Raw genomic sequence first — 23683 nt, forward strand, 5'->3', positions numbered from 1 at the left:
ATGTGTTTTAAAAATAAAAATCACAATTGATTTTGCCCAAGTGGGAGAATGTTATATTTATCTAACATTTTCTAAGATTTTGTAGGCTACAATCAATTGTTATTTAGTTTGTGAAAAACAGGTTAATCGTGATTCTAATGGAGATGCATAAATAAGTCATTTTATTGATTAAGTGATCATTTTTATTTAAAAACTGAGTATTTAAAACCGGATTGATGTTGACTAAAGTGTGAGATTTAACCCTTAACCCATAATAGGTAGGGGCTACGGTGTTATATATATATATATATATATATATATATATATATATATATATATATAGTCTTATGTAATCACGAAAATCAGATACAAAATTGACGGTTCCACAACTTTCCTTACCGAGAGTTGTGAACGGGAGTGTAGAATACATAAGAAGATCTCTCATTCATCCTTTCAAGATCCTGAATCATGATTTCAATAAATATTAATACTTTAAATTCTTATAATCAATCCATAAATATTTCTCCTTACATTTATCTTATATCTAGTCACTTTTAACATTCCAATAAAATATATATTTATTTCAATGTAATTAACTTTATTTATTATTTTTTACTCTGTATTTAAATAAAAAAATACAAAATAATCTTGCCATTTACTGGCATCGTCAACATTCCTAGCTAGCTTAACAAATCTATCTAATTCTCTACTAACAACACCTAAACTTTATTTATCATTATCAAAATATATATTTATAAATGCAAAGTGATTGATAATAGATGAAAGCACAAAATATTCCAGTTCTAATACATTTATGCATAATAAAAACTATAATTTTCTTTTACTTAAAAAGTTAGATCGTCACAACTTAATTTTTTTTAAGCAATACAATATTATTAGCAAGTACAAGGGTACACGAATCCCACTCAAAAACAAACACATGGATTTTCAAATTTGGATACTGACTGCACAATGAAACAGAATATGATTGAGATTTTCAAACTCAACAAAACACAAAACACATGGACTATCATGGTTTCCAAGCACTACTCCTCTCTTTAATAGCCGATCCTTTGTAGCAAAGAATTTTGGATGGAGCCTTGACTTTCCACAAAACATTCAGAGCTGAAGTTAGCTCTTCGTCCAACATGGTACCTGTGGAACCAGACAGCAGAAGATTATAACAAGAATGAATCAAAAATTACCAGGAAGTCTCCTCCTTCAACTCAAAAGAATGTGCAGCATAAGAAACTGGTTCGACTTCAGACAACAAAGGCAACAGCTTTTCAGATTGTCGTTGAGAGTGCTGATCTAGATCCTCGGTTAACAGATTGATATTCCAACTCCAGTTCCCATCTGCGCAAACTCCCATATCGAGAACACTGCCTTATTTGTTGACTGCTAAGATCCGGGGTACGCTTCCCTTATCGCTTGTTCACCATACCATAAGTTATGCCAAAAGGAGACCAAGTTGCTATTACCAATTTAACACCTAATATGATCGTTGAAGTTTATCTTCTCCAGACCATCCTTGAACCCAATACTCACCAATCCCTATCCCTATGAAATGCTATGTCTCTCTCTAGTCATGTGACTTTCTATTTAGGTCTCTCCCTAAATATGAGAAACCACCCACTTTCTTCAACCATTAACCCCTAATGAACCTCAATAACAAGTTTACTGATTCTTGAATTTATATCTCAACCGAAAAAATGTGATAAGAGAAAACAAATCAATTGCAACGTCTGTATTTTTATTGAGTACAATTTTGGTCTTTATACATATTCAGAAACTTTTGATATTCTAGGAAACATAATTGTAAATACTATTAACTTGTCTACTGTCTCTTGACCTTCCAAATCTCTCCATTTAACTTATTAATAAAACCTATTAATTCTAACATTAAGTTGTCAACGTGTATTATTGTAGCATCTTTCTGTTCTAGCTCCATTTTACTCATCAATCTTCTGAGCCATATTGCATGACAAACGCACCAGGATGCTGCTACATATTCTGCTTCACATGTCGAAAGTGTTACTATTGGTTGCTTTTTAGAAAGCCAAGTAAATGCAGTATTTCCCATGAAAAACACATATCCAGAAGTGTTTTTTCGATCATCTATGTCTCCGCACCAATCACTGTCAAAGTAACCAACCAACTTGTATTTGTCTGAATTCGAGTAAAACATCCCAAGTGACACTGTTCCTTGGATGTACCTCAGAATTCGCTTCAATGCTTTCCAATGTGTGTAAACTGGCTCCTCCATGAATCGACTTACAATGCCTACACTTAATGAGATATCTGGTCTTGTACATGTGAGATAGCGAAGACTTCCTACCAGACTTCGATATTTTCCTGCTTCGACACGTTCTCCTCCATCAAATTTCGACAGTTTTGTTCCTGGTTCCATTGGCGTCGAAGCCGGATTACAGCTTTCCATCTTATATCTTTTCAAGATTTCTTTTGCATATTTTTCTTGTGAAATGAAGATTCCTGTTTCTTCTTGTCGAACCTCCAGACCAAGAAAGAATCTCATCAGGCCTAAATCTGTCATCTCGAATTCACGTATCATTGTGCTTTTGAATTCTTCTATTATCTGATCATTACTGCCCAGAAAAATAAGATCATCAACATAAAGACCAACAAGTAATACATTCCTTCCATTTTTCTTCACATAGAGGGCATGTTCGTACGGACATTTCTCGAACCCGTTCTCCTTGAAGTATGTGTCGATACGTGTATTCCATGCCCGCGGTGCTTGCTTCAGCCCATATAGCGCTTTCTTCAATTTCAGTACCTTCTTCTCTTCTCCAGCTTTCATGTACCCGTGTGGTTGTTCAACATAGACTTCTTCTTCTAGTACACCATTCAGAAAAGCTGTTTTGACATCCATTTGAAATATTGGCCATTTGAATTGAGCAGCTTGAGATATGAGTAATCGAATTGTCTCCATTCTTGCAACATGTGCAAATACTTCGTCATAATCAACTCCTGCTTTCTGTCTGTATCCCTTCGCAACAAGTCTCGCTTTGTATCGTTCTATTTCTCCTTGAGTGTTCATCTTTTTCTTGAATACCCACTTTACACCAATGGGTTGACTACCTTTTGGCAATTCAACTAGCTCCCAAGTGTTGTTGTGGATAATCGCCATCATCTCTTCGTCCATGGCACTTTTCCACTTCTTGTCTCGTACTGCTTCTTCAAAACTAGGGGTGGCAAAATGGGCCCGGCCCGCGGGCCATGCCCATTTTACCCGTCATTTTTGGCGGGCCGGGCCTGGATTTTGTACCCGCGTAGTTATGTATGTCCGCCCCGCCCCGCCCCACAAAAAAACGGGTCGGGCCTACGGCGGTCGCGGGCGGGTATAATTTGGGTTTACCAAAATTAGGTTTACATTATTGATCTCTCATTCTCTCATCTCTTCTTTCAAACTAGGGCACCGAGCTATTCTCTTTCTCTGGAAATTACATCAGCCTCACAAACGGAACGGTTTCGCTCTCCACCAATCTCACCTCTCTCTTCGTCGATATGGCCTCTCCCTTTGTCGGTCACACGGTTCAGGTAATTTTCAGCTTTCTCTTCGTCGACCACATAGATTAAATTTCTGAATTCTGTTTTGTTGCTTTCAATTTACTAGATGTTATAATCCAACAAGTATGCAAATACTTGTTGCTTTCAATTTACTTGGTTGTTGTTGTTATAAACCTGAATGGCATGAAGTTTGATGTGAAATCAGAATGTTATACTTTTTATTCATGTATAACAGTTCAAGATATAAAATGTTTACAGGTTGATGACATGATTATTACTGTTTGATAGACAGGTTCTTTAAAAAACTCAGTGTTTTTGAGGATTTGCACTCAGGCTACAAGCAAATATCTAAGGACCTGTTTTGCTTGATAAAATGGTGGTTGATGAGTATTTTTCTCTTTTAAATATTAAAATACAACATACTGTTTTCTGTTTTCAAAGACTTAAATTGGAAACAACGAAACAGATGCTTTCAATGTTTCCTGTACAAATGTATGAAAACAGAAATCAAGGTATAAAGGTATTTGTTATTACAATTAAATACAAGAAATGAACACACTGGTTTTGAAACCAAATAGGCAGTTAGTTTTACTTTCCAGGATTTTTGTCAGCACACACTCACTTCTGTTGCCCCTTTCTTTTGGCTTTGATTTTTTTCCCTTTCCAATAATAACAATTAACAATATTATTCATCTAGTAAGTGTTTTTTGTTGGATTATAACAAGTTTTCTTCTTTAGAGTAAATATTATTCATCTAGATGTTATACCTGCCTCCGGTCTACCAACACAAGTATTGCTCTACAGTAGTTAGAAAATGAAACTTGAATTCATTAGTTAGTTAGAAATGAAGAATTGGTTAGAAATGAAATGGATTTGCATTTGAGTTTCTGTCAAATGAATGTTATGCAGAATTGGTTAGAAATGAAATGGATTTGCGGGGAATGTTAATGTTCTGTCAAATGAAATTATGCAGAATCTGGGCATTGTTGTTCTGCTAATGCAGAATGGGAATGCTAAATGCAGAATCTGTTAATGTCCCGTCGCACATTGCTTGGCCTGCTGCCGGTTTTGCTGTCATTATTGTTCACTGCAGAATCTGGGCATTGTTATTACTTTCTTTCAAACAATTCAAAGTCAGCTTGTGTTGTTAACTATCTAAAAATTCATGTGCACCATTAGGAATATCAATATGTCATGCATTGTAAAAGTGGCATGTTTGAGCAATTCAATATATTTGTTGAAATGTTAATATATTACTGTTCTTGTTTGGTGCATGTATAATTGGAAGATTAAGATTGCATGTTTTATAATGTTATTTTAATTTCTTTTATTTGGATACATAGGTGATAAATGAAATGGATTCAGAAACCGTTGGTAATGAAATTGTAGATGAAGTGAATGTGGTTGATTTAGAGAATGAAACAATTCAAGGCGTAAATGAACAAAGAAGAATTGAAGATGATGTTTTACCTAAGTCTAAGAAGGCCAAAACATCAAGTGCTGATTGTTGGAAAGTGTTTACTAAACTTGGGGCGGATAAAGATGGGAATCCATTGGCTAAGTGCAATGGTTGTTCAAAGATTTTGAAGGGTGGCGATAGGAATTATGGTACCACGAGTTTGAATCGTCATATGAAGAAGTGCACTAAAATCAAATATGCTGACGTAGGTCAAGTAATGATGGACTTGCAAGGTAGACTCAAGAATCTTACAATAGATAAAAAGGTTTCTAGATCAATGTGTGCTACTGCAATCATTGCACATGATTTACCGTATAAATTTGTGGAGTTTCAAAAAATTAGGGATTGGATGAAATATTTGAACCCTGAATTTTCTCCTATTTCAAGAAATACCGCTAAGGCTGATGTTGATGAAATATTCAAGACAGAGAAAGAAGCTCTTAAGAAGGAGTTAGCTAATATTCCCTCTAGAATTTCACTAACTTCTGATATGTGGACAGCTTATACAAGTGAAGGTTATATTTGCCTGACTGCTCATTATGTTGATTCCAATTGGAATTTGAAGAGTAAGATTCTAAACTTTTGTCATATGCCTCCTCCACACACGGGATCTGAAATGTCAAAAAAGATTCTTGACTTTTTATCAGATTGGGGAATTGAGAAGAAGATTTTTTCACTCACATTAGATAATGCTTCTGCTAATGACGTGATGCAAGCTCATTTGAAAAGACAACTTGTCTTGCAAAACTGGTTATTATCTGAGGGAGAGTTCTTTCATGTTCGTTGCTCAGCGCATGTTTTAAATTTGATTGTGCAAGAGGGTTTGAAAGTAATTGGTGATGCATTGGAAAAGATTAGGGAAAGTGTCAAATATGTGAAGGGCTCTGAGGGTAGAATAAAAAAATTCAAGGAATGCATTGAACTCATTGGCGGTATTGAAACATCGGCTGGTTTATCTTACGATGTTTCCACTAGATGGAATTCTACTTATTTGATGCTTCAAAGTGCATTGAAGTACCGACGTGTATTTGCAAGCCTTAGTTTCCATGATGATAATTATAAGGTTTTCCCTTCCGAAGAAGATTGGAAAAGAGGAGATAAGATATGCACATTCTTGTTGCCATTTTATGAGACAACAAACTTAATTTCCGGAACGTCTTATCCTACTTCCAATTTGTATTTTTTGCAAATTTGGAAAATTCAGTGTGTTTTGATGGCAAGCATCAAAGATGAAGACACTCTTATAAGAGACATGGCTGAAAGAATGATGATCAAGTTTGAGAAGTATTGGAGTGATTATAGTGTGGTTCTTGCTCTAGGAGCGGTTCTTGACCCAAGGATTAAGCTTACCTCTTTGGAATACATGTATGAAAAAGTTGATCCACTTACCTCAACAATTAAAACAAATGAAATCAAGCAGAAATTGTACACTCTCTTTGAGATATATCGTCGCCTTCATACTTCGTCTTCTACAACCTCTCAAACTCCATCTTCCATCACTAGAGGGGAATCAAGTTCACACGCGTTGACTAAAAGTTTGTTCAATGTATGTATCCTCCTCTAATTATTAACTTGCTTTAATATGTTACATGTTATATGTTAGATGTTAACGTAGATATGTGTGGCAGCCTGTTATGATGCTCGATTCACCGGTTGAAATGGATGTGATATAGTTAGTTATAATTATGATGTTAACTATTATGATGTGATATAGTTAGTTAACTGTTATGATGCTCGATTGCACTCATCCCACTTCAACTTACTGATGTTTCACGTTCAGCTTAAGTGATACCATATGTACATTAAGCTTAGATATTGTTATACTCATGTTTCACGTTCAGCTTCTTTTCCGATATTGCTATACTCATGTTTTTAGATTCTAATTTTTCCTTACTTTGGATTTTGGATTTTGGAATGCTGTTGTGATCTAATAATTGTAATCTAAGATTCTAAATAACAATGTGTCCATGGTTGAGGATTTTGCTAAAGCTCTACTGATAAGTTAAAAGAATGCTGTTTTGGAATTTGGATTTTGGATTTTGGAATGCTGTTTTGGAATGCTGTTTTAACAAATATGTTATTGGAATGCTGTTTTGGAATGTTGTTTTGCTAAATCTCTGAGGATTTTGGATTTTGGAATGTTGTTTTAGAATGCTGTTTTGACAAATATGTTATTGGAATGCTGTTTTGGAATGCTGTTTTGCTAAATCTCTAAGGATTTTGGATTTTAGAATGCTGTTTTGACAAATATGTTATTGGAATGCTGTTTTGGAATGCTGTCTTGCTAAATCTCTAAGGATTTTGGATTTTGGAATGCTGTTTTGGAATGCTGTTTTGACAAATATGTTATTGGAATGTTGTTTTGGAATGCTGTTTTGCTAAATCTCTAAGGATTTGGATTTTGGAATGCTGTTTTGGAATGCTGTTTTGATAAATATGTTATTGGAATGCTATTTTGGAATGCTGTTTTGCTAAATCTCTGAGGATTTTGGATTTTGGAATGCTGTTTTGGAATGTTGTTTTGACAAATATGTTATTGTTAATGTTACAAACATGCTGCTAAATGCTGTCTAAATTTGATTGTTTTAATATGTTACATGTTATTAAACGTTGTCAATTGTTACATGTTCTAACATGTCTCCATTCTTTTCCTTTTTATTATAATAGGATTTGAAAGCACACAAACAACAACTTGCAATAGAGACCGGAAAGTCTCAACTTGATGTTTATTTGGATGAGGCAAGTGTGGATTTAAGTTATCAAAATTTTGATGACTTAAATGTTCTTCAATGGTGGAAGGAGAATTGGAATAGGTTTAAAGAGTTATCTTTATTGGCTCGTGATTTGTTAGGCATCCCTATTACTACTGTTGCATCTGAATCTGCTTTCAGTATTGGTTCAATCATTCTAAATAAATATAGAAGTCGCTTGTTGTCGAAGAATGTAGAGGCATTGATTTGTACTCGCAGTTGGCTTCACGGTTTCAACAGTTTTGGTACATGATCAAATATTAAAGTTTCTTTTAATACTTTGTGATTCTTATAATTTTGTTACTTACACTTAAATTTTTTTATAGATGTAGTGGGTGATGATGAAGATAATGATGATGGAAGCTTGGCGAAAAGTATTACAACTGAAGCATCATATGTTCATGACGTAGATGAAGATTGATGAGTGCATCTTTTATGTTTGTAGAGAATTTAGAGATTTTTGTGTTAGATAAAACTACTTATGAATTCTTTCATAACTTTTGTTGAATTTACGGAGTTGAACTTTTGTTGAATTTGTGGTGTTGAACTTATGTTGAATTCGTGATATTTAATTTAAGGGTTGTTGAATTTAATTATTGGATGTAGGATAATGATAGTGATTTTTATGCAATGCAAGTGTGTTTTTACATATATTATTTAACAAAGACTTTATTAGATTTTAGTAGTATTAGGATGTATGAGTATTTTTTTTTAAAATTATATCATCATGAGTGAAAAATATTTTTTTAAAGAGAATAACGGGCATGCCCGCATGCCCGCATGCCCGTCATTAAATGGGGCGGGCCTAGTAAGTGAGCCCGCATCTCTATCTTTGACCGCCCCGCCCCGCCCCGTTTTCTTGCGGGCTTTTGTGGGGCGGGCCTAAATGGGGCGGGCATGCCCGTTTGCCACCCCTATTCAAAACTGATGTTTTCAGCATCTGCCAAAAGACATACAAGTTGCACTTCACTTGTCGAATCATACAGATCTTGCAAACTTCGCATTCTGGGTTGTGTAGGTTCATCTTCACTGTCAGAATCTCCAAGTTTTGTCGAAATGTTTGGTGGTACAGCGACATATGATTCTTCAACTTCGACAACAGCTTCTGTCGAACTGTTCCAGTCCCACTTACTTGCTTCGTTTATTCGAACGTCTCTACTCACTATCACTTTCTTTCTTATGGGATCAAATAGCTTGTACCCTTTTGTTTTCTCATCATACCCAATGAGTATGTATTTCTGACTTTTGTCTTCAAGTTTCGTTCTTCGTTGATCTGGTACGTGTGCATAAGCAACACTTCCAAATACTTTGAGATGAGAGACTGTTGGTTTCTGTCCGCTCCACGCTTCTTGTGGTGTTTGATCTTCTAACTTCGAATGTGGACATCGATTTTGAACATAAATGGCACATTGTACAGCTTCTGCCCAAAATTCCTTTGGCATGTTCTTGCTTTTAAGCATTGAACGAACCATGTCAAGGACTGTTCGATTCTTCCTTTCAGCCACCCCATTTTATTGAGGTGAGTATGCTGCAGTTAGAAATCTCCTTATACCCTACTCTTCACAATACTTCATAAAAGCTGTCGAAGTATAGTCACCACCTCTATCAGATCGAACTGCTTTAATGTGTCTGTCGGTTTCCTTCTCTATCTTTACTTTGAACCTTTTGAACACCTCGAATGCTTCAGACTTTTCTTTCAAGAAATAAACCCATGTCTTCCGTGAGTAATCGTCGATAAAGGAAATAAAGTACCTTTTGCTACTGAAGGATTCTGGCGTGATTGGCCCACATATGTCAGTGTGAATCAAATCAAGGATATGCTTAGCTTGATATTCTGCCTTCTTTTGAAATGAAGTTCTTGTTTGTTTGCTAAGCACACATTCTTCACAAAACTTTCCTTCATAATCCATATCTGGTAGTCCATGAACCATGTTCTTTTTCGCCAACCTTCTTAAACCAGCATGATGTAGATGACCAAAGCGTAGATGCCATAGTGACGCTTTGTCTTCGACACTTACTTGTAAACATTTTTCTCGAACGTTTATCAGATTCAGTTTGTACATTCGATTTCTCTCCATTTCGACACGAGCAATCAGATGTCCCAGCTTGTCCTTCAAATACAGTATCCGTTCTTTCATAAGTATCGAATAACCTTTTTCTGTAAGTTGTCCCAAACTCAAGATGTTGGTCTTAAGATTTGGTACATAATAAACATCTTGAATTGATCCAATCAACCCATCTTTCTGCAAATAACGGATCGTTCCCTTGCCTTCGACCTTCACTTTCGATGCATCTCCGAAAGACACATTTCCATCTTCAATCTTTCTCATTTCTTTAAACAAGTGTTTGTGACCACACATATGTTTACTTGCTCCTGAGTCAAGATACCAAACGTTGTCATTTGTGTTGATCTCATTTTGAGCCATCAAGAGAAAACCTTCATTTGCTTCAGCTTCCAGAGTTAAATTGGTTGTTTCTTCTACCTTCTTTTCGATTCGACAATCTTTTGCAAGATGTCCCACTTTATCACAGTTATAGCATTTGAATGAGTTGCAATCCTTCGCATAATGACCATACTTCCCACACTTGTAGCATTCAAAGTTGGAATGGTTCGACCTACCACCTCTTTGACCACGTCCTCTGCCACGCCAGTTTTGCTGGATCGACTATCCTCTCTCGAAGTTGCTGCCTCTACCACTTCGACCACTGTCACGTCCTCCACGACCACGTCCTCTTCCTCGAAAATTTTAAGAAAAGAGTACCTTTTCGTCTTTGATTTTCTCCTTGGTTTGATTTGCGTCCTCTACTCCTTCTTCCTTCTTTTTCATCTTACGTTGTTCGTGTGCTTCGAGGGAACCAGCGAGCTCTTCGACTGCGAGCGTCGAAAGGTCCTTCGACTCTTCTATTGCACACACAATATTCTCAAACTTATCTGTTAAAGATCTCAAAATCTTTTCGATAACTCGTGCATCACTTACTGTTTCGCCATTTCTGGTGAGTTGGTTCACCACTTTTTGTACACGCGTGATGTAGTCAGATACATTTTCTGTCTCCTTCATTTGCATCCTCTCCAATTCGCCACGAAGTGTTTGGAGTCGAACTTGCTTTACTCGATCTGCTCCTTTGAACACTTTCTCTAGCGTATCCCACGCTTCTTTTGACGTAGTCGAACCGGCAATCTTTTCGAAGCCTGATTCATCAACAACCCTAAACAACATGTAAAGTGCCGTTTTATCCTTCGATCGCGTCTCTTTCAACGCCTTGTTTTGAGCTTCCGTATATCCCTCAACATCTGTTGGTTCTTCAAACCCATCTTTGGTCACCTCCCACGCGTCTAGAGATCCGAGAAGAGCTTTCATTTGGATACTCCAGTTTTCATAATTCAACTTCGTTAGCCGTGGCAACGGCATTTGATTCATCATATTTGTCATTAACTCTGATGCCAATTTGTGATAAGAGAAGACAAATCAATTGCAACGTCTGTATTTTTATTGAGTACAATTTTGGTCTTTATACATATTCAAAAACTTTTGATATTCTAGGAAACATAATTGTAAATACTATTAACTTGTCTACTGTCTCTTGACCTTCCAAATCTCTCCATTTAACTTATTAATAAAACCTATTAATTCTAACATTAAAGTTTATTCAACAAAAAATAGTACACATTATAAAATCAATATTCTTTCCATTACACTGATTTTGTGGAAAAATGATTGTACTATTGTACTATTGCGTCTCCCATTTTCAAAGACTGTTATGAAAGAATACAACTACATTTGTGAATTCTATTTCTTCCCTCCAATGGATCTTTTCATTGCCTATATCAAGGAGTCTTGGAAGAATGGAACAGTGCCAATAACAAGAAAAGAAATACTACATGGATATTGCATACTGTGAAACATTTAAGAGAAAGAAAAACAAACACACGAGGAACTTTTGTTAATACACTTCATAGAAAATATTTTATGTGTAAATCTTTGTAATTCATTTGTGTAATTTGCTTTCTTAGAAGCATTTTGTAACACACTTTGTATCTCAAACATTGTGATTGTATTTCTTTGAGTGACTAGGGTATAGTCAAACTGACTCAAGAAGACATTGACAGTTAGTCTTTGTGGTTGTAATCAAGTTTGGTTATTGGGAATTAAGTCATTATGATAAGGCAAAATCACTTTGCGGGTGGACTGGAGGTGACTTTGTTAACAACAAACCAGGATAAAAATATTTGTGTTCATTTTTTTTATTCTAAGTTCTCTCCTTGTTGTTTTGGGTAGCAAAAGATTTTCATTTTAGAAACCCAATTCAAACCCCCATTTCTTGTGTTTCTGTTTCCTTCAATTGACATTAAAGCTCTGGTGATGATATTGGTTGTTTATCAAAGACTTTACCATATCAGATAAAGATCAATATTTGTGAAACACAATGGCAGGAGTCCCTCCACTAGTTGCACCCTTTGTTAACAATGAAAAAGATGACTATAGTGTAAAACCCCTAGTTTTTGATGGAGAAAAAAATTGACTATTAGAAAGACAAAATATTTTTTTTCTTGATCATGATGTGTATCTATGGGATATGGTAGTTGATGGCTACATTCATCCTGTTGATGGTAGTGGTAACAAGTTAGAAAGAAGAATGATGACTGAATAACTAAAGAAAGATTACAAGAATTATCATAAAGCTAGAACAATTATGTTGAATGCAATATCATACTCTGAGTATGAGAAGATCACAAATAGAGAAACAAATAAGTCTACAATTGATTCCTTAAGGATGACTCATGAAGATATGGATTCGAATCCTTGTGCCTACGTATTCTCATAGTGCAATGAGAAAGTCAGAGCTCCGTAGTTCGTGGCACTAAGACGAAAGAAACTGAAAAACAAAGAGGTTTGCCTAAGCAACTAAGATTAGCAAGACAAACAAGAAAGAGTGAAATAGTATGATTGAAGTGATGAAGAGTATGATTAGTACCAAAAGACAATGGTATTGTAGGAACCCATAAAAGAATTAACTCTGAACCAAAGTACAAAGCAGGCATATTGGCCAAAAAGAAAAGGAAAGGAAATGTTTGCCTATCAAGACAAACAATTCTTGGTTCAAAGGTGGGCATTGGTTATTGGTCCAAAAGGTATATGTGGAATCCGAAGGGACATAATATTTGGTCCAAGGAAATAGTATATTACTGAGATGAATGATCATGATAGATGATGAAAGATATAATTCGAAACCAAAAGATAATGGTATTGTTTGAATCTATAAGGGAGTTAACTTTGAACCAAAGAGTAAATCAGGCATATTGGCTAAAAACAAAAGGATAGGAAATGTTTACCTATCAAGACAAACAACTCTTGATTAAAAGGTGGGTATTGATTATTGATCCTAAAGAGTATATATGGAATCCAAAGGAAAATGATATTTGGTTCCAAAGAAAATAGTATATCAATGATGATGAATGAGAATAAAGTTGCACAAGACTTGGCTGTTATTTGACTTGAACCACACTAAAGTATATTAGTAAAGATGAATAATCTGAGCGACTGGGTCATTTGTCCCATACCCAAAGATATCCAGAATGAGGATATAAATGCTCCCTCTCGCTCCTTCATTACTACTTAAGGCTCATGGAATGTGATACTCATCATAATTAGCAAGTTGCTGAAGAAGACTCTCCTTGTTTCTCCTTATGATGAAGTGTTGCTTTGAAGAAAGAGACTTGACAATCATTTGATTCAAATTGTAATAAAGCTATGAAGAGTGGTGAATACTCCGAGCAACTGAATCATTTGTCTCGTACCCAAAGATATTCAGAATGAGGATATGAATGCTCCTTCTCATCCATTCTCTATTGATTAGGGATCATGACACACAACTTGAATCATGATTGACAAGTATTGATACACCTTTGTTGTGCTTGAATAATAATGCACTCTGTCTGTAATGTTTGAGTTGTACTGACTTAAAATCTTGACATCAAACTTGAGTTGATGTCTTGAGCTTGTGAGATCCATTACAGGTTCAACACAAGGGACTTGCCTTGTCAAGTGATCAAAGGTATTTTGATCACTTGAACATGCTTAGGGAATGAGCACAAATCAAAGGATTTGGTTGACCAAAGTGAACTTTGATCAACTCAATCAATGGAAATGAAAGATTAATTAAATTATTTACAACAAACCTAATGAATTAATTAATTTAAACTAAACTTAATTCTAAACAAAACCCTAACTAAAGGAACATGTGAATTGCATGAGGTTTCTAAAACCAAAGGGTCAAAAATGTTAATATACAATGGATTAATTTCTAAAACCCAATTTGCAAAATTAATAAAAAAAATCTAATTACTATCTAATTAAATCATAGTTAATATGCTAATTACATAATTAATTAAAAAAAACTAATCAAATCATGCATTAATTCTAAAAATTAAATTTCATGTAAAAATATGCAAAACAGAATTTTAATCATAAAACAATTAAAACAAATTGAATATTAAAAGGAATGAAAATTAATATGGAAATAGTAAAACAGAGGGACATATGGTGGACCAGGGGTGAAGGAAACGGAGTTTGGACCCAAGGCGCACAAGGCCCAATCCGGAATTGAAGGGGAAAAGAAAAATTAGAGCAACTGCAAAAATCACGTGTAACACACTTTCCACGTTTTCCACATGCTCTCAGATTCAAACAAACTTCTTCTCCCTCCTCTCTCCCTTCACCACACTAGAGCTCACCAACAGAGGCGGTGGAGCAATCAATCACTAAATCATCTATGCCAAAACACTCCAATTCTCATGCTCTAACAAAATCCACAATCAAAATCTCCTGAAACCTCGTAAAATTTCCAGATCGAGAGAAATCATTCAAGAACCCTAGGCTATTGCAACAAAAATTAAATGACGAATAAGAGGAATCAAAGACCCTGATGTTAGGGCTTTGACTCCTTGGATCTCACTCTACATGATCGTAATAAGGATGAAAGGAATCAATAAGAAAAAAATACCTCTGAAGTGGAGAATTGCTCCAACAAGTTGTTGAATCGGAGAAGACGCTTGCAGCGATAGAAAATCACTTGAATAAGGTGCTTCTTGCTCCTATTTTCTTCTTCTGTTTCTTTTCTTCTTCTTCCATCTTCTGAGATCGAGTGAGAGTTTCAAAGAGGTTGCAGAGAGTGGATTGTGAGGGTGAAGTTGCTCTGAGATTCGTGAGGCTGAGCTTTACTTCATCGGAGCTTTAGTGGAGTATTTCGAAGGAGCTTTGTGTGAGGGCGTGAATTGAGTGAGAGAGAATTTAGAGAGTGAGAAGATGAATCTGAAGTTCTAAGGATGAATCAATTTTTATTACCTCTGTTAGTTCAATTGGATCCAAAGTTAGTTAAGGGTGAATCACGGTGTTAGTTCCAGTTAGTTAGGCTAGTTATGCTTGTGAAATTCTATTAGAGAAACATGAAAGTTCAGTTAACTGAGTTTGGCTGTTAAAAGTTAACTGACTCAAGTTAAAATGTTAGTTCCAATTTCTGTTAGTGGAAAAATGCCCAGTTAAGCGAGGTTAACTATTAGATGTTAGTTAGTGTAGGTTAAATTTTTTCGTGGTAAAAATGGAAATTAGTTAGGCTCGATTTCAATTAAGTTAGTGAGTGTGAAATGATTTCAGTTAAATGCTTGAATGGAGTAATTTTTCTGTTAGGTAAAAAAGAGGTTAATTCCTGTTAGTTGGTGCAATATTAACTTTTAGTTGGTTATGGATGTTAGATGGAAGGTTCAGTTACAAGTTAGTGTTAATGTTAAGTCTTGTTGCATTGCTGTTAATTTGCTTCTAATGCATTGCCTTGGTTCATGGTGATTTATTGTTATATTGATGTTGAATGTGTTGTTGCAGGATGTTGCCATGGTCATGAATGTGTGATGAAGGATGTTACCATGATGATGATGAACCAAGGCTAAAAGTTCTTGGATAGTGCAAATTGACTCATGGCAGGGAAAAGAAATGCTTGTTGCCGCAGATGATTACTGATGATGATGATCTGATATTGCAGGTCCCTATATTAAGATGAAAATTATGTAGGTTGTAGCATGATGTATGTATTTGGTAAGCTCATGCCATGGTGAGTCTTGCAAGTGTTGTTAGCTGATGTACAATATGTCTGCTCATGTATTGTTGCTATGTTTGCCATGAATGTGCATGTTATGCCTTAATATGCATTACTTGGTTTAATGTTTGGATGTCTGCCCCAAGTTTAGGTTCACTTGCATTGCATGCTTGTATTGGATTCATGGATGCATGTATTGATTATAATGAGTGCATGGCTGCTGGTTTCTGGCATTGTACATGATGGAAAGGCAAAGCTTGGCATGAGCAACAAAGCCTGACAAAGTTCAAGGAAAGACAAATCAAATGGATGCAAAATCAGATTTCTTGCTCATGAAGAAACATAATGATGGAAACTCAAGAAATGATGCAAGAATGAGAATGTAATTAGTATTAGGGTTTTAAGGATGGAAAAATGTGATAATTGACTTTGGTTAACTGGTTGACCAAAAGTCAACTTTTGATAAAAAATGATTTTTTTTTATATTTTGTAATGGACAATGTACATGCTAATGAATGAATGAAAACACCTTTATTTAATTAGAATGATCATTATGTTTAAATGTAAACAAATTGATTTCAAAATGAACTTTGCCTTAAAAATCAAGTTTACGCCATGGTTAGAAGGAAAGGGATCAATCACCTTTAAAACACTTGAATCATAAGGATCAAGAATGCATAATAATACACAAGTCAAATGGACCAAAACAAGTGGATGAAACAAGAACTAATGAGCCTATTATGTATCATGGAACAGAATGGAAAAATGAAAATAATGGACCAAAAGATCATGAATAAATGACTTGAATGCACTAAGAGACCTAAGTCAATAGCCTAAAAGGTAACATGGATCAGTGAAATTAAATGAACCAAGCATACCGTGGAGTATGAGGTAATGAATGGCACAAGGACTTGACTTAATGTACTTGGGTCACTTGAATAAAACACGCCCTTTTAGAATGAGGACTTTAAATGAATGATGAACCATGAACCAATGATCACAAACCTATGAACTAGGAATGTCCAAATAGCATGGACATGACATGAATGCTTGAACAAGGACTTGTACCAGATGAATCCCCAAGCATGTATACATGTAGATATTTAGGTCAAATGACAAACTTGATGAATGATTCTCAAGGTCAAGGCAAACTTGATGGTTTGATGATGCCTGATATGGTGGTCAAGAACCATACTCCGATGAATTAGGGTTTCAATAAATTCCAAGAGCAAAATTCAAGCCAACATGGCACACAAGTACCAAGTGTCCCTAATTAGGGTTTTAAGATGCAAACCAACAAATCAAGGTCTTCAAACCAAGCACAACGACTCCACTATCAACTCTCCAACCAAAGACGCCAAGGTTAAGGTTTGGTGCAGAGATGAATACCATGATTGAAATCTCCATGAATCAAGGTCCCAAAGGTCAAGAAATTAGGGTTTCACCCCCTTGATTCGAAATGATAAGCAATACGACAATCCTAGGGCTTGATCCACAAGCAAACCCTAGCTTTCATAACTGTGAACTTTGACTATGATGATTATTAAAAAGTGTTAACATGAAAGAATGATTCATATTTATGAGGCATGAAAGAGTGCAAATTAATCTCAAGCCAAAGGTTAGATGAAAAGTAAAAAAGGGAGGGAAAATTTTGGGGTGTGATACACAGGTTCCCATGTAGCTTCAAATTCAGGTAGGTCCTGCCATTGAATAAGCACTTTAGTTGAGCCATTAGCATTATTTAGGATAACCCTTACTGTATAGGGTGATACTTAGAGTTCTAAATCCTCAAAAAACATTGGTGGAAGAGGTTGTTGATTGCTTGTTGGAGCTAGGGTGTTCTTTAGTAAGGAAACATGGAAAACCAGGCATATTTTGCTCTGGTAGTAAATCCAATTCAAATGCCACTAGACCTATCTATTTGATTATTTGATAAGGCCCATAGAACCTAGGACCCAATTTCTCATTCCTCTTCTTAGCAAGAGAATTCAATTTGTAAGGTTGCAACTTAAGATAAACCCAATCACCGATAGAGAGAGTAATCTGTCGTATGGAATGATATGCATATGTTTTCATCTGAACTTAGGATTTAACTAGATTAGACTTGAGTTGACGTAACACTTGATCCATCTATTGAGTGAACACATTAACTTCTTCCACATCTAAAGGAATGGTATAGCCTTTGAGTAAATGGGGATGGTCTATGCCATATAGAGCTTTGAAAGGAGTCAATTTCGAGGAACTATTATAGTTGGTGTTGGACCAAAATTCATCCCACCCTAACCACTTTGTCCACTGCTTCTGTTGAGTCCATGCGAGACACCTTAAATAGGTTTCTAAACACCAGTTTACTACTTTAGTTTGTTCATCAGTTTGGGGATGATATGCAGAACTGAATTTTAACTTGGTACCAACCATTTTAAACAACTCATACCAGAAATGCATGAGAAATATTTTATCCATATCTGATACAACGGTTGATGGAAAATCATGTAACTTAACAATCTCTTTAATGAAAATTGCAGCAACATCCTTAGTGGTAAAATGGAAACTTAAAGCGGTGAAATGAGCATATTTTGTAAGACAATTTACTACCACCAAAATCACATTTTTGCCATGTGGTTTAGGTAGCCCTTCTATAAAATCCATTAAAGTATCAGCCCATACCCGAGTAGGAATTGGCAGTGGTTGTAGTAGTCCATCATGAGATAAGGTTTGGTATTTGTTTAATTGGCAAACGTCACAAGTGACAACATATTGTGAATGTCTTTCCGCATTCCTTCGCAATGTATAATTGCTGAAATTCTTTTATAAGTTCTGAAAATTTTTGAGTGGTCTTCCGTGGCTGAATCATGGGATTCTTTTAAAAGCTTTGAAGTTTTGGAAGACCCTTTAGGTAACACTAGACGTCCTTTGGAAAACTACTTATTATCTCTAAAAGAATATCCAGGGTGAGAATTGTTATCCTTTAGCTAGTCTTGAATGATTTCTTGTAATTTTTTATCATTTGAAACTTTAGTCTCCCACTCATTTAATTCGTCAAATTGGTCTGTGGATAGAGCTATATAACTCATTCTTCTAGAGAGTGCATGAGCCACTCTGTTTTGTCGTCCAGGTTTGCATTGAACTTCAAAATCAAATCCCATCAACTTAGAAGTCCACTTGAATTATTCCTCTCCTAGAATTATTTGGTCACAAAGAAGTTTGAGACTCTTTTGGTCCGGAAGGATGGAGAGATGCCTTCCCCATCAAGTAATGTCTCCATATTTGAATGGCTATAAGAATGCCCATTAATTCTCTATCGTGCACTGATTTGGATTATGCTCTATCTGATAAAGTTTGACTATTAAAATCCACTGGTCAACCTTCTTGCAATAAAAAACCCTTAATCGTTTGTTAGAAGCATCAGTTTCTATGGTGAAGACTTTGTAGAAATATGGAACTATTAGTATAGGTAATTTAGCCACCAACTTCTTCAATTTCTCAAAAGAGGTACAGGCTTCATCATTCCAAACGAAACAATTTTTTTTCAAAAATTGGGTTTATGGTCTAGCTATCATGCCATATCCTTCATAAACCTTCTATAATAACCTGCGAGTCCTAAAAATCCTCTTAGTGCTTTGAGATATTTAGGAATGGGCCACTCCATCATAATAATTAACTTTTTTGGGATCAACTGCTACTCCTTCCCCTGAAATGATGTGACATAAATACTCTAATTGAGTTTAGCCAAAATATCACTTTTTCAGGTTCACAAATTGTTAGTGCTCCTTCAGTAGCGCTAGAATAATTACATATTCTTATGATGTTCCTTATTATATTTTCTATAGATTAATATATTATAAAACAACCAAAATAAATCTTCTTAAATATGGTTTCAACATTTCATTCATTAAAGATTGAAATGTGGAAGGTGCGTCAGTAAGTTCAAACGGAATAACAATAAACTCCTAATGAACCTCATGAGTTATAAAGGCTCTCCTTTGAATATCCTCTTCCTTCATTCTTATTTGATGATAAACTGATTTTAAATCCAGTTTAGAAAAATATTTGCTCTCTCCAACTTTTTTTAAACCAGAATAATAAGACTAGAGTAAGGACTTATATTAGGCCTAATGACACCAGATTTTAGCATATCATCTACTAACCTCTCAATCTATTTTTTTTGGTAATGAGGATATATCTGTAAGGTATGATATTGGGAATATTCTCTCCTTCCTTAAATGCAATAACATGATCTTGTCTCCTCGACGGTGGCATCCCCTTTGGTTTTTAGAACACCTCTTCGAATTCGCATAAAATACTTTTCATCCAGCTAGGCGGTGTTATTGTTGAATCTATTCTAGCCTTTAACAACTTGTATTCTAAGAGAAAAACTTGCCCTTTATCACAAATGGCCTTTAAATAGACTTGAATGATGTTGTTACCCTCGATAATTCAGACTCTCCTTTCAACACATGATATCGATTACCAAATGGAATCTTGATAGTTAAATCCTTGAAATTTGCTTTTATTTATCCTAAACTAGATAGCCATTCCATTCCCAAAACACATTCACTCCACCTAATTCAATGACAAGAAATCATGTTGAATGTCCAACTCTTGCATGTTGAGTTTTTGTTAGGGACACACTCTCTTACTAGAAATTTTTATCCCACCCCCACCTCTACCTAGTAAGAAGGCGTTTCTTATACTGGCCATTTCTCTTCTTTAACAAGCATAAAATAAAAAAATTATGAGAGGCTCCACAATCAATCAATACCACTACTTGTTTATCACTAATTCTCCCACAAAGTTTGATAGATTTCTTGGTAGTAAGCCCAAAGGTGCTATACATACACAATTGCAAGGTTTTCACTTCTTTTGGTGGTTCTTCCTCCTCTAAATATTCCCCTTCTTCTAATTCACCCCAAATACCTTCCCCAATCAAGACCACCCTTAATTGTTTATTTGCAAAGATGTGCATTGGTCCAAACTTTTCATCACACTTATAGCCAGCACTTTCCTGTACTTCTTTTGCAATTCTGCATCTTTTAACCTCCTAAAAATTCTCCCTTTAGATGATATATTTGTTCTAGAGTCACTCGTAGTGCTATCAATTGATGAAACAACCTAGTTTTGATTCCTAAAATTAGGCGAACATGTCACTGTTTTTGTGCTATTATAGGTCATGAAACCAGATTTACTTCAGATCTTGTTCCACCATTACTCTTGTTCAACAAATTATTTTTTTCATCCATCCTTTGAGCATAATGCATTAATTCATAAAATGTCTCCATTCGATGTAATTTCATCTCCGCTATAATAATATCTTTAAGTCCATTCAAGAAAATATCTTTAAAATAGGATGGTTCTGTTCATTCTAGAGGTCCAACATACATTTTAATTGTTCTCGATATTCCTCCATAATCCCTGTTTGTTTGAGACTCAAAAATATTTCAAAAGGATTTTGAATCATTAATGGTTGGAACCTTCTTAGTATGGAAGTCCTAAAATCTTACCAAATGGGATTTTGAGTTGAGAATTCACACCATTGATACCAAGCCAATGTCTCGCCTTCCATATCCATCAATACAACATGTAATTTCTTATTCTTACTTATGTTTTTTTAAGTCAAAGTAACATTCCACCTTGTTAAACCAACCATAGGCGGCAGTGCCTTCAAAGACATGTGTCATACCCCAAAACTCCCCCCCCCCCATTTTGCTTTTCATCTAACCTATAACTGGAGATCCATCTAGACTCATTCATGCCTCATTCATCTGCATCATTCATTTATGATCAACATTTTCTAACAAGTATCATAGGTTCAATGCTTATGATTGATTAAAACAAGGGATTTGCTTGAGGATTATGGTTTTCCTCATCATATGGGTTGAAACCCTAATGGCTTGATTCTTTGGAACCTTAATTCCTGAGGTCTACACCATGACATTCATTTGGGTATCCTAACCCTAATTCTTGACTATTCTCCTTTGGGATCTTGTTGCTTGACTTTATGTCCATTCACTTGACTTCTAAACCCAAATAGTGGGTCCTCGATTCGAGATGTTGCTTGGGGAGCTTTGTGTTGTGTTTGAAACCCTAATCAGGGATATGTGGTATTCAGGTGCTTTGTTGGGTTGGCTTTCTGATATAAGGTTCATCAAAACCCTAGCTTTTGATTTGGGAATTTTGTAAATCATATGACTTGCATTGAGATGTTGGAAGCCCTAGTTGGGATTCATGGCGTTGTGGCACTACTTGAGTTGACTTCCCACTCGGCTTAAGGTTCTTGTTTATGGCTTGACATTGTAATTTTGACTTAGCTAAATCCTAACTCATTGTGTTGTATGATTGATTCAAGGCAGGTTTACATTCATGTTTCATTGACCTCATGGTATCATGATCCTTTTGATCCGAGTCTTATTTCATTCCCATTTTATCCATTATTTTCATGGTTTTATTAAAATGTCAAGATTCATTCATACTTTAATTTATAGTCCCATTGATACAAATTCATTATCCATTTGATCAAGTCATTCCATGACCCATTAATTCCATTTCATTCATTCATTCAAACATGTTCAAAAAGTGTATTGAAAGTTTTTGTTTCAAGTTGATTTCATATTGAACAAGAAAGAAAGCCAATACATTATGCCTCACACATGAGCCCATGCATCAAAACAAAGAAAAAAAAACATTTTTCGGGGTGGAAATCGATTTCCATATCTTGGGTAATCAATTTCCCTACTTCCAGTAGCAAAAGAAAAAACCATTTTTCATGATGGAAATCGATTTCCATGTTTTGGGAAATCGATTTCCCCTGGGGAACTAGCCAAAATACTGCATTTTTCAGCAATAATGCAATTTCCTTTGCACTCCAAAACAGTTCTAATGCTTGCATCAAGGTACATAGAAATCCCTACATAATTATGCAACAACCAACCATAACATTCATGCATTAAACCATGTATTCCCAACACTTCAAATCATCAACTTTAAGCTATTATAACATCCCTCAACTGTCATAACAATCCCAACTGACATTTAACAGAAAATCTAAAAATGTTAACATCACTAACCAACTTGTTCATTGAATCACTTAACCATAACAACTTCCCTAACTTCCAACTTCCGCCGCCCAAAAAACTGATCGAAATAGTTGGAATTTGCATCTATATAAACTCATCACTCTCATCAAATTAAAGGAGGACCAAATATCAGAATCACTCTCAAGTTACCCATTGCAAATTCAACTTTCCTCCTCTCACTTCATCTCCTCCAATTCCTATCCCTACACCAAAGCTCAAATCACCATTGGAGCAAGCTTCATATTGAAGTTTGTTATCAATTGAGATAAACCTTTTGCATTCAACAATCATCCCTACATTCATATAATCAACATCAACAATAACAATCCAATTCAGAATTTTTTAGAGTTGATTCTTGAAAAGGATGAGTTCATAGTAAAAGTAGAAGATTGAAGGTTCAAAGTAGCATACCTCTGGTTTTCAGTTCATCTTCTTCATCGTCATCACCTTCAAATTTCAGCAAGTTCCAAGACAACCCTCCGTCTTGCAGACCGGTTAATTTTCATTTTTTCTTGTTTGTTGAATTCTTGATACCATGATGTAGCTTATGTAGTGGAGGATCAAAACCCCAAGGTTTGATGGTTTGATTCTCCTTCATCTCCATTTAATTTCATATTTTATGCCTATGATTCTTGACTTTAATGGTTTAATTTCCAGAATTGATTAACTTCTGGTTAGAATAGATGATAGATTAGGATAGAAGAGGTTGAGAGGAGTATGCAGATAGTGCTTTTTCTTAATTTTGGCTCTCCACCGTCTCCGGTGCGGTGGTGTCGGAGCTCCGGTGGTGGTTCTGCTTTGAC

General features: G+C 35.4%; 2 long non-coding RNA genes across 2 annotated transcripts; one reads left to right on the top strand and one right to left on the bottom strand.

The window, feature by feature from the left end:
• Window positions 1-798: 798 nt before the first annotated feature.
• LOC127127222 (uncharacterized) lies at window positions 799-15169 on the bottom strand. Its single transcript, XR_007805284.1, has 2 exons — window positions 14722-15169; window positions 799-1134 (listed from the first exon to the last, which is right to left on the bottom strand). It is a non-coding gene; the product is annotated as an uncharacterized LOC127127222 (long non-coding RNA).
• Window positions 14289-16346, top strand: LOC127127221 (uncharacterized). The gene is made up of 2 exons (XR_007805283.1): window positions 14289-14799; window positions 15597-16346. It is a non-coding gene; the product is annotated as an uncharacterized LOC127127221 (long non-coding RNA).
• The last annotated feature ends 7337 nt before the right edge of the window (window positions 16347-23683 follow it).

This window comes from Lathyrus oleraceus, chromosome 3 (assembly GCF_024323335.1).
Source record: "Lathyrus oleraceus cultivar Zhongwan6 chromosome 3, CAAS_Psat_ZW6_1.0, whole genome shotgun sequence".
NCBI classification, from domain to species: domain Eukaryota; kingdom Viridiplantae; phylum Streptophyta; class Magnoliopsida; order Fabales; family Fabaceae; genus Lathyrus; species Lathyrus oleraceus.